The sequence below is a fragment of the Lolium perenne genome, chromosome 4 (genome assembly GCF_019359855.2).
Source record: "Lolium perenne isolate Kyuss_39 chromosome 4, Kyuss_2.0, whole genome shotgun sequence".
In the NCBI taxonomy this organism is placed as follows: Eukaryota; Viridiplantae; Streptophyta; class Magnoliopsida; order Poales; family Poaceae; genus Lolium; species Lolium perenne.
This window is the reverse complement of record NC_067247.2, coordinates 78565114-78578478: the sequence shown is the minus strand read 5'-3', so window position 1 is coordinate 78578478 and position 13365 is coordinate 78565114.

Here is a 13365-nt window from a genome sequence, read left to right as displayed (position 1 = left end):
GCCAAAATATAGGGCGGCGCGGCCCAAGCCCTGGCCGCGCCGACCTATAGTGTGGGCCCCTCGTGTGGCCCCCTGACCTGCCCTTCCGCCTACAAATAGCCTCCGTCGCGAAACCCCCAGTACCGAGAGCCACGATACGGAAAACCTTCCAGAGACGCCGCCGCCGCCAATCCCATCTCGGGGGATTCAGGAGATCGCCTCCGGCACCCTGCCGGAGAGGGGAATCATCTCCCGGAGGACTCTACGCCGCCATGGTTGCCTCTGGAGTGATGTGTGAGTAGTCTACCCCTGGACTATGGGTCCATAGCAGTAGCTAGATGGTTGTCTTCTCCCCATTGTGCTTAATTGTCGGGTCTTGTGAGCTGCCGAACATGATCAAGATCATCTATCTGTAATTCTATATGTTGCGTTTGTTGGGATCCGATGAATAGAGAATACTATGTTATGTTGATTATCAATTCATGTCTATGTGTTGTTTATGATCTTGCATGCTCTCCGTTATTAGTAGATGCTCTGGCCAAGTTGATGCTAGTAACTCCAAGAGGGAGTATTTATGCTCGATAGTGGGTTCATGTCTCCGTGAATCTGGAGGAGTGACAAGAACCTCTAAGATTATGGATGTGCTGTTGCCACTAGGGATAAAACATTGGTGCTATGTTCGAGGATGTAGTTACTGATTACATTACGCGCAATACTTAATGCAATTGTCTGTTGTTAGCAACTTAATACTGGAGGGGGTTCGGATGATAACCTGAAGGTGGACTTTTTAGGCATAGATGCATGCTGGATAGCGGTCTATGTACTTTGTCGTAATGCCCAATTAAATCTCACTATACTCATCATAATATGTATGTGCATGGTCATGCCCTCTTTATTTGTCAATTGCCCAACTGTAATTTGTTCACCCAACATGCTGTTTATCTTATGGGAGAGACACCTCTAGTGAACTGTGGACTCCGGTCCAATTCTCTATACTGAAATACAATCTACTGCAATACTGTTCTACTGTTTTCTGCAAACAATCATCATCCACACTATACATCTAATCCTTTGTTACAGCAAGCCGGTGAGATTGACAACCTCACTGTTACGTTGGGGCAAAGTACTTGGTTTGTGTTGTGCAGGTTCCACGTTGGCGCCGGAATCCCTGGTGTTGCGCCGCACTACATCTCGCCGCCATCAACCTTCAACGTGCTTCTTGGCTCCTACTGGTTCGATAAACCTTGGTTTCATACTGAGGGAAAACTTGCCGCTGTACGCATCACACCTTCCTCTTGGGGTTCCCAACGGACGTGTGCTGTACACGCCATCAACATCCTCATTATAGGATCATCTAATCCGAGTGGATGCCCTTGAGGGCCTCCCCGTGCTTGTCGTCTCTCTTTCGAACACTTCTCCAAAGTTATAGTTATCCATCCTCCTTTTCTGAATTTTTTCAACAAACATTATAAAATTTGATTTGGAGACATATAATTGAGGGAAACTACTATAGGAACTTGCTAGAGTACTAAACATGCATCAAAACTAATTCTTACAACTTAGAACAAGCATGCAAGCTCACTAAACATGTTACCTACAGCAGCAAAATATTCAAGATATACTCAACCAAACAAAATTCTAATTGGATAATCGAAGGAGTCACATACCGGAGAGCAAATGTGCCAAATTTCAGACAGAAATCTGGGCTGAGCAAAGAGATCGAGAAAACCTGAGCTCTTGAGCAAAAACGCGAGTGAGAGAAAGCTGGTACGAGTTTTTTCGGGAGAGGGAGTGAGATGGGAGGAAAAGATGACTTTGTGGGGCAAGGAGGGGCCCACACCACAGGGTGGCACGCCCCCTCCTTGGCCGCGCCGGCTGGTGGGGTGCAGCCCTGGGGTGCCCCACTGGTCATCCCTAGGTGCTCCCAGATGGCTCTTCGAAAAATAAGACCAACGGTATAATTTTTGTGAATTTTTAAAAACTTTGAAAAATGCACATTTCTGGGTGTTAAAATTATTATTACTGGGCAGAAAAAGATTTTGAAATCACTAAACAACTAAAGCATCTTGCAAATCAAATTGTGCTATAGCGAATAGAACATGTGGAGGAAGAAAGAAATGTTGTTTAGTTCCTCTATGCATATAAAATGTATTTGTTAACAAGGTTGATCAAGTCTTGCCACCAAATAAATTTTACATAGCATAAGAAGAAATAAACCTCAAATCAATCATGTTACCTTGAATTGTATTGATATGGATCCAATCATAATATTTTGATATCCTTCTTTAGGCTCATATATAGGACAATCAATAACTCCCACTTTGATAGTTCTCACATTAGAAATTGTATTAACTCCACATACTTTATCAATCCTCTTGGGAAAATAAACAGTGTGTTCCTTGTCATCAACATTGAAAGTAACTTTTCCTTTATTGCAATCAATAATAGCCCCTGCGGTGTTAAGAAAAGGTCTCCCAAGAATAATAGACATATTATCATCTTCAGACATTTCCAACACAACAAAATCAGTTAATATCAAGCAGTTATTAGTAACTTGAACAGGAACATCCTCACATATCCCAACAGGAATAGCAGTAGATTTATCAGCCATTTGCAAAGATATATCAGTCGGTATCAACTTATCTAAATAAAGTCTCTTATAAAGAGAAAAATGCATAACACTAACACCTGCTCCCAAATCACATAGAGCAGTTCTAACATCATTATTCTTAATAGAACATGGAATAGTCGGTATACCTGGGTCGCCCAACTTCTTTGGAACTTTTCCATTGAAAGAGTAATTAGCAAGCATAGTGGAAATCTCCTCATTAGGAATTTTCCTTTTGTTAGAGACAATATCTTTCATATACTTTGAATAAGGAGGCAATTTAATAGCATCAGTCAAAGGGATTTGCAAGAACAAAGGTTTCATCCAATCGCAAAATTTATTATAGTGTTCTTCTTCCTTTGATTTTAGTTTCTTAGCAGGAAAAGGCATTTGCTTTTGAACTCAAGGTTCTCTTTCATTACCATGTTTCTTAGCAATAAAATCTTCTTTAGTATACTTTTTATTTTTAGCATGCTATTCAGGTTCATCTTCAACCTCTTCTTTATCAGAAGCATCATTCTTATCATTATCTTTATCATGTTCATTACCACTTTCAGATTCAGCATCAGAAATAGAAATACTATTAGGATCATTAACAGGCTCAGAGGATTCTACAACATTTTTATGTTTCTTTTTCTTTTTCTTAGAGGGAGCACTGGGTTCAATTCGTTGAGAATCTTGTTCAACTCTTTTGGGATGCCCTTCAGGATATAGAGGATCCTGAGTAGAAACACCGCCTCTAGTTGTTACTTCATAAGCATGTTTTTCTTTAGAACTATTTTTTAATAAGTCATTTTGCACTTTAGTGAGTTGATCAATTTGAGTTTGAATCATATGAAAATGTTTAACAAGCATCTTAACATCATTGGCGGTTCTCTCCACAATAACATGCAAATTACTAATAGCTTGAGAATTTTCCATTAAATGATTCTCTACTCTCATATTAAAATTTTCTTGCTTAACAATATAATTATCAAACTCATCTAAGCATTGAGCAGGAGGTTTTGAATACGGAGTATCTTCCCTAGTAAAGCGTTGAAGAGAATTTACCTCAATCATGGATTAAGGGGGAATTATCTTGCATAAATCTTCTATGGGAGGTAAATTCTTCACATCTTCAGATTTAATACCTTTCTCCTTAAGAGATTTCTTGGCTTCCCTCATATCTTCATCATTTAATTTAATCAAACCCCTCTTCTTCAATATTGGCGTCGGGGCTGGTTCAGGTGTAGTCCAATCATCATGATTCCGGCCTATTTTAGCCAATAATTCTTCAAATTTCTGCCCTGGAGTTCTTTTCCTGAAAACACAACCAGCACAACTATCCAAATATGCCCTAGACTCAATGGTTAGTCCACTATAAAATATATCAAGTAAATCATGCTTTTCCAGATCATGTCCAGGTCGAGCTCTGATAAGAGAGCAAAATCTTGCCCAAGCTTCAGGCAATTTCTCTCCATCTCCCTGGTCAAAACTATAAATTTTCTGTAAAGCAATATGTTGAGCACTAGCAGGAAAATATTTCCGAAAGAAAACATCAAGCAAACCACTTGGACTATCAATAGAATCAGGAGGCAAACTATTATACCAAGTTTTAGCATCATCCTTTAATGAGAAAGGAAATTTTTAGCAACAAAATAAGTACGCTTCTTGATATCATCAGAAAACAAGCTACTCAAAGTAGAAAGTTCATTCATGTGTTCTACAACACTTTCTTTTTCAGTACCACAAAAGGGTGTTTTTTCAACAATAGCTATATGAGATAAATCAAGAGAAAAATCATACTCCTTATCCTTAATGTTTATAGAAGATGTGGCAAATTTAGGATCAGGAGACAACTTATATCTAACAGTATGTTGTGCAAGAAGCTTTTTAATTTTGCTTGCATCAGTAGTAGCATTGCATTTAACAATAAAATCACCATCAAGTTCAACATAATCTTCATCAGGATCATCACTAGAGTATTCAACAGACTCAGGTGAATTAACAGGTGTAGCAGTATTTTCATTAGGAGTTTCAGTATTTTTAATTTGTCTAGACCTAGCAATTGTAGCATCTAGAAAAGAACCCATTGAACCACTATCATCAAGCACAGCAGAAGCATCATCAAAATTATAAGAATTTTCAGATTCAGCAGAAGTACCAGCATGTGCAGCTTGTGGTGGTGAAACAAGTTGACTTATCACAGATGGTGAATCAAGAGCAGCTGAGGTACTCAGAGTTGTACCTTTTCTTGTAGTGGATGGTAATATGGCAACTTTACGATCGCGAGATTTACCCATGATGGAGAATTTGCAGCGAACAATATCAATCCAAGTGAACTTCCAAATAAAGCTATGTTCCCCGGCAACGGCGCCAGAAAATAGTCTTGATGACCCACAAGTATAGGGGATCGCAACAGTCTTCGCGGGAAGTAAAACCCAATTTATTTATTCGACACAAGGGGAGCCAAAGAATATTTGTAAGCCTTAACAGCGTAGTTGTCAATTCAGCTGCACCTGGAAACAGACTTGCTCGCAAGAGTTTATCAGTAGTAACAATTTTATAGCCGTAGCAGTAGTGAAATATCAGCAGCAGTGTAACAAAGACAGCAGTAGTGATTATAGTAAACAGCAGGATTAAAATACTGTGGGCACAGGGATGGATGAACGGGCGTTGCATGGATGAGAGAAACTCATGTAACAATCAAAGTAGGGCATTTGCAGATAGTGATAAAACAATATCCAAGTACTAAACAATCCATAGGCATGTGTTCCATATTTAATCGTACGTGCTCGCAATGAGAAACTTGCACAACATCTTTTGTCCTACCAGCCGGTGGCTGCCGGACCTCTAGGGAATCTACTGGAAATTAAGGTACTCCTTTTAATAGAGCACCGGAGTAAAGCATTAACACTCCGTGAACACATGTGATCCTCACATCACCGCCTTCCCCTCCGGTTGTCCCAATTTCTGTCACTTTGAGGCCTCGGGTTCCGGACAGCGACATGTGTATACAACTTGCAGGTAAAATCATAAAACAATGAATATCATCATGAAACAATAACATGTTCAGATCTGAGATCATGGCACCCGGGCCCTAGTGACAAGCATTAAGCATAACAAGTTGCAACAATATCATCAAAGTATTAATTACGGACACTAGGCACTATGCCCTAAGAATCTTATGCTATTACATGACCAATCTCATCCAATCCCTACCATCCCCTTCAGCCTACAGCGGGGGAATTACTCACACATGGATGGGGAAACATGGCTGGTCGATGGAGAGGCGTCGATGGTGATGATGGCGATGATCTCCTCCAATTCCCCGTCCCTGCGGAGTGCCAGAACGGAGTTTCTGGTCCCGAGACGGAGTTTCGCGATGGCGGCGGTGTTCTGGATGTCGTCTCGCGATTTCGTATTACCCCCGTGCGTTTTTAGGTCGAAGACCTTAAGTAGTCCAGAGGGGAGCACCTGGGGCCGCCCGAGGCGTCGCCACCATAGGGCGGCGCGGCCCAGGGGCCACCGCGCCGCCTTATGGGGTTGGCGCCTCGTGGCCCCCCTCCTTCTGGTCTTCTGACTCCGTGAGTTTTCTGGGAAAATAGGCCCTTCGACATTAATCCCGGGGTTTTTCCTGAAAGTGGAGTTTCTGCACAAAAACGAGACACCAGGGCAATTCTGCTGAAAATAGCGTTAGTCCGTGTTAGTTGTATCCAAAATACACAAATTAGAGGCAAAACAATAGCAAAAGTGTTCGGGAAAGTAGATACGTTTTGGACGTATCAACTCCCCCCAAGCTTAGCTTATTGCTTGTTGATACGTCTCCGACGTATCGATAATTTCTTCTGTTCCATGCCACATTATTGATGATATCTACATGTTTTATGCACACTTTATGTCATATTTATGCATTTTCTAGAACTAACCTATTAACAAGATGCCGAAGTGCCAGTTGCTGTTTTCTACTGTTTTTGGTTTCAGAAATCCTAGTAAGGAAATATTCTCGGAATTGGACGAAATCAACGCCCAGGGTCCTATTTTGCCACGAAGCTTCCAGAAGACCGAAGAGTCAACGAAGTGGGGCCACGAGGTGGCCAGGAGGGCAGGCGGCGCGGCCCCACCCTTGGTCGCGCCGACCTGTCTCCTGGGCCCCTCCCAACGCCCCCTGACCTACCCTTCCGCCTACAAATAGTCTTCGTCGCGAAACCCCCAGTACCGAGAGCCACGATACGGAAAACCTTCCAGAGACGCCGCTGCCGCCAATCCCATCTCGGGGGATTCAGGAGATCGCCTCCGGCACCCTGCCGGAGAGGGGAATCATCTCCCGGACGACTCTACGCCGCCATGGTCGCCTCCGGAGTGATGTGTGAGTAGTCTACCCCTGGACTATGGGTCCATAGCAGTAGCTAGATGGTTGTCTTCTCCTCATTGTGCTTAATTGTCGGGTCTTGTGAGCTGCCGAACATGATCAAGATTATCTATCTGTAATTCTATATGTTGTGTTTGTTGGGATCCGATGAATAGAGAATACCATGTTATGTTGATTATCAATTTATATCTATGTGTTGTTTATGATCTTGCATGCTCTCCGTTATTAGTAGATGCTCTGGCCAAGTTGATGCTAGTAACTCCAAGAGGGAGTATTTATGCTCGATAGTGGGTTCATGTCTCCGTGAATTTGGGGGAGTGAGAGAAACCTCTAAGATTATGGATGTGCTGTTGCCACTAGGGATAAAACATTGATGCTATGTCCGAGGATGTAGTTATTGATTACATTACGCGCAATACTTAATGCAATTGTCTGTTGTTAGCAACTTAATACTGGAGGGGGTTCGGATGATAACCTGAAGGTGGACTTTTTAGGCATAGATGCATGCTGGATAGCGGTCTATGTACTTTGTCGTAATGCCCAATTAAATCTCACTATACTCATCATAATATGTATGTGCATGGTCATGCCCTCTTTATTTGTCAATTGCCCAACTGTAATTTGTTCACCCAACATGCTGTTTATCTTATGGGAGAGACACCTCTAGTGAACTGTGGACCCCGGTCCAATTCTCTATACTGAAATACAATCTACTGTAATACTCGTTCTACTGTTTTCTGCAAACAATCATCTTCCACACTATACATCTAATCCTTTGTTACAGCAAGCTAGTGAGATTGACAACCTTGCTGTTTCGTTGGGGCAAAGTACTTGGTTTGTGTTGTGCAGGTTCCACGTTGGCGCCGGAATCCCTGGTGTTGCGCCGCACTACATCTCGCCGCCATCAACCTTCAACGTGCTTCTTGACTCCTACTGGTTCGATAAACCTTGGTTTCTTACTGAGGGAAACTTGCCGCTGTGCGCATCACACCTTCCTCTTGGGGTTCCCAACGGACGCGTGTCGAACGGAAAGACAATACGTCAACCACGCGCATCAAGCAAAATTTCTGGCGCCGTTGCCGGGGAGATCAAGACATGCTGCAAGGGGAGTCTCCACATCCCAATCTCTTTACTTTGTTTTTGTCTTGCTTTATTTTATTTACTACTTTGTTTGCTGCACTAAATCAAAATACAAAAAAATTAGTTGCTAGTTTTACTTTATTTACTATCTTGTTTGCTATATCGAAAACACAAAAAAATTAGTTACTTGCATTTACTTTATCTAGTTTGCTTTATTTACTATTGCTAAAATGGGTACTCCTGAAAATACTAAGTTGTGTGACTTCACAACCACAAATAATAATGATTTCTTATGCACACCTATTGCTCCACCTGCTACTACAGCAGAATTCTTTGAAATTAAACCTGCTTTACTGAATCTTGTTATGCGAGAGCAATTTTCTGGTGTTAGTTCTGATGATGCTGCTGCCCATCTCAATAATTTTGTTGAACTTTGTGAAATGCAAAAGTATAAAGATGTAGATGGTGACATTATAAAATTAAAATTGTTCCCTTTCTCATTAAGAGGAAGAGCTAAAGATTTGTTGCTATCTCTGCCTAAGAATAGTATTGATTCATGGACTAAATGCAAGGATGCTTTTATTGGTAGATATTATCCCCCTGCTAAAATTATATCTTTGAGGAGTAGCATAATGAATTTTAAACAATTGGATACTGAGCATGTTGCACAAGCATGTGAAAGAATGAAATCTTTGGTTAAAAATTGCCCAACCCATGGACTGAGTACTTGGATGATCATCCAAACCTTTTATGCAGGACTGAATTTTTCTTTGCGGAACCTATTGGATTCAGCTGCTGGAGGTACCTTTATGTCCATCACTCTTGGTGAGGCGACAAAGCTTCTTGATAATATGATGATCAATTACTCTGAATGGCACACGGAAAGAGCTCCACAAGGTAAGAAGGTAAATTCTGTCGAAGAAACCTCTTCCTTGAGTGATAAGATTGATGCTATTATGTCTATGCTTGTGAATGATAGGACTAATGTTGATCCTAATAATGTTCCGTTAGCTTCATTGGTTGCTCAAGAAGAACATGTTGATGTAAACTTCATTAAAAATAATAATTTCAACAACAATGCTTACGGGAACAATTCTAGTAACAACTATAGGCCATATCGTTATAATAATGGCAACGGCTATGGTAATTCTTATGGTAATTCTTACAACAATAATAGGAATTCACCCCCTGGACTTGAAGTCATGCTTAAAGAATTTATTAGTACACAAACTGCTTTTAACAAATCTGTTGAAGAAAAGCTTGGGAAAATTGATATACTTGCTTCTAAAGTCGATAGTCTTGTTGCTGATGTTGATCTTTTGAAATCGAAAGTTATGCCTAATGAAAATCATCATAATAAAATTGTTACTACAGCAAATTCCATCCAAGTTAGAATTAATGAGAATATAAGATTGATGGCCGAATTGCGTGCTAGATGGGAAAGAGAAGAAAATGAAAAAGAAGAGAATATAGCTAAAGTTTGGACTATTACCACCACTAGTAATGCTAATGCTACACAAGTTGATGCACCTCCTACTATTAATGGTAAAATAATTGGTGTTGGCAATGTTTCCACTTCAAATGCAAAGCGCGAAAAACTGCCTGAAACTGCTAAAATCTAAATCGCCTGTGATAAATCTGCTGAAATTTTTTCCAACATTGGGGATGATGATCCCATTGCTTTAGATTATAATGGTTTGAATTTTGATGATTGCCACATCTCTGAAGTTATAAATTTCTTACAAAAACTTGCTAAAAGTTCTAATGCTAGTGCTATAAATTTGGCTTTCACGAAACATATTACAAATGCTCTCATAAAAGCTAGAGAAGAGAAATTAGAGCGCGAAGCTTCTATTCCTAGGAAGCTAGAGGATGGTTGGGAGCCCATCATTAAGATGAAGGTCAATGACTTTGATTGTAATGCCTTATGTGATCTTGGTGCAAGTATTTCTGTTATGCCTAAGAAAATTTATAATATGCTTGACTTGCCACCATTGAAAAATTGTTATTTGGATGTTAATCTTGCTGATCATTCTACAAAGAAACCTTTGGGGAAAGTTGATAATGTTCGCATTACCGTTAACAATAACCTTGTCCCCATTGATTTTGTTGTCTTGGATATTGAATGCAATGCATCTTGTCCCATTATATTGGGAAGACCTTTTCTTCGAACTGTTGGAGCTATCATTGATATGAAGGAAGGTAATATTAAATATCAATTTCCTCTCAAGAAAGGTATGGAACACTTCCCTAGAAAGAGAATGAAGTTACCTTTTAATTCTATTATTAGAACAAATTATGATGTTGACACTTCGTCTCTTGATAACACTTGATGCACACTTTCTGCGCCTAGCTGAAAGGCCTTAAAGAAAAGCGCTTATGGGAGACAACCCATGTTTTTACTACAGTACTTTGTTTTTATTTTGTGTCTTGGAAGTTGTTTACTACTGTAGCAACCTCTCCTTATCTTAGTTTAGTGTTTTGTTGTGCCAAGTAAAGTCGTTGATAGTAAGGTTCATACTAGATTTGGATTACTGCGCAGAAACAGATTTCTTTGCTGTCACGAATCTGGGCAAAATTCTCTGTAGGTAACTCAGAAAATTATGCCAATTTACGTGAGTGATCCTCAGATATGTACGCAACTTTCATTCAATTTGAGCATTTTCATTTGAGCAAGTCTGGTGCCTCAATAAAATTTGTCATTACGAACTGTTCTGTTTTGACAGATTCTGCCTTTTATTTCGCATTGCCTGTTTTGTTATGTTCGATGGATTTTTCGATTCCATTGACTTTCAGTAGCTTTGTGCAATGTTCAGAAGTATTAAGAATGATTATGTCACCTCTGAAAATGTATATTTTGATTGTGCACTAACTCTCTAATGAGTTGTTTTGAGTTTGGTGTGGAGGAAGTTTTCAAGGATCAAGAGAGGGAGATGATACAACATGATCAAGGAGAGTGAAAGCTCTAAGCTTGGGGATGCCCCGGTGGTTCACCCCTGCATATATCAAGAAGACTCAAGCGTCTAAGCTTGGGGATGCCCAAGGCATCCCCTTCTTCATCGACAACATTATCAGGTTCCTCCCCTGAAACTATATTTTTATTCCGTCACATCTTATGTGCTTTGCTTGGAGCGTCGGTTTGTTTTTGTTTTTGTTTTGTTTGAATAAAATGGATCCTAGCATTCATTGTGTGGGAGAGAGACACGCTCCGCTGTAGCATATGGACAAATATGTCCTTAGGCTTTACTCATAATATTCATGGCGAAGTTTCTTCTTCGTTAAATTGTTATATGGTTGGAATTGGAAAATGATACATGTAGTAAATTGCTATAATGTCTTGGATAATGTGATACTTGGCAATTGTTGTGCTCATGTTTAAGCTCTTGCATCATATGCTTTGCACCTATTAATGAAGAAATACATAGAGCATGCTAAAATTTGGTTTGCATATTTGGTTTCTCTAAAGTCTAGATAATTTCTAGTATTGAGTTTGAACAACAAGGAAGACGGTGTAGAGTCTTATAATGTTTACAATATGTCTTTTATGTGAGTTTTGCTGCACCGCTTCATCCTTGTGTTTGTTTCAAATAGCCTTGCTAGCCTAAACCTTGTATCGAGAGGGAATACTTCTCATGCATCCAAAATACTTGAGCCAACCACTATGCCATTTGTGTCCACCATACCTACCTACTACATGGTATTTCTCCGCCATTCCAAAGTAAATTGCTTGAGTGCTACCTTTAAATTTCTATCCTCTACCTTTACAATATATAGCTCATGGGACAAATAGCCTACAAACTATTGTGGTATTGAATATGTACTTATGCACTTTATCTCTTATTAAGTTGCTTGTTGTGCGATAACCATGTTCCTGGGGACGCCATCAACTACTCTTTGTTGAATATCATGTGAGTTGCTATGCATGTTCGTCTTGTCTGAAGTAAGGGAGATTTACCACCTTTATGGTTAGAGCATGCATATTGTTAGAGAAGAACATTGGGCCGCCAACTAAAGCCATGATCCATGGTGGAAGTTTCAGTTTTGGACATATATCCTCAATCTCATATGAGAAAATTAATTGTTGCTACATGCTTATGCATTAAAGAGGAGTCCATTATATGTTGTCTATGTTGTCCCGGTATGGATGTCTAAGTTGAGAATAATCAATAGCGAGAAATCCAATGCGAGCTTTCTCCTTAGACCTTTGTACAGGCGGCATAGAGGTACCCCTTTGTGACACTTGGTTAAAACATGTGCATTGCGATAATCCCGGTAATCCGAGCTAATTAGGACAAGGTGCGGGCACTATTAGTATACTATGCATGAGGCTTGCAACTTGTAAGATATAATTTACATAACACATATGCTTTATTACTACCATTGACAAAATTGTTTCTTGTTTTCAAAACCAAAGCTCTAGCACAAATATAGCAATCGATGCTTTCCTCTTTGAAGGGCCTTTCTTTTACTTTTATTGTTGAGTCAGTTCACCTATCTCTCTCCACCTCAAGAAGCAAACACTTGTGTGAACTGTGCATTGATTCCTACATACTTGCATATTGCACTTGTTATATTACTCTATGTTGACAATATCCATGAGATATACATGTTATAAGTTGAAAGCAACCGCTTAAACTTAATCTTCCTTTGTGTTGCTTCAATACCTCTACTTTGAATTATTGCTTTATGAGTTAACTCTTATGCAAGACTTATTGATGCTTGTCTTGAAGTACTATTCATGAAAAGTCTTTGCTATATGATTCATTTGTTTACTCATGTCATATACATTGTTTTGATCGCTGCATTCACTACATATGCTTACAATAGTATGATCAAGGTTATGATGGCATGTCACTCCAGAAATTATCTTTGTTTATCGTTTACCTGCTCGGGACGAGCAGAAACTAAGCTTGGGGATGCTGATACGTCTCCGACGTATCGATAATTTCTTATGTTCCATGCCACATTATTGATGATATCTACATGTTTTATGCACACTTTATGTCATATTTATGCATTTTCTGGAACTAACCTATTAACAAGATGCCGGAGTGCCAGTTGCTGTTTTCTGCTGTTTTTGGTTTCAGAAATCCTAGTAAAGAAATATTCTCGGAATTGGACGAAATCAACGCCCAGGGTCCTATTTTGCCACGAAGCTTCTAGAAGACCGAAGAGGAGACGAAGTGGGGCCACGAGGTGGCCAAACTATAGGGCGGCGTGGCCCAAGCCCTGGCCGCGCCGACCTATAGTGTGGGCCCCTCGTGTGGCCCCCTGACCTGCCCTTCCGCCTACAAATAGCCTCCGTCGCGAAACCCCCAGTACCGAGAGCCACGATACGAAAAACCTT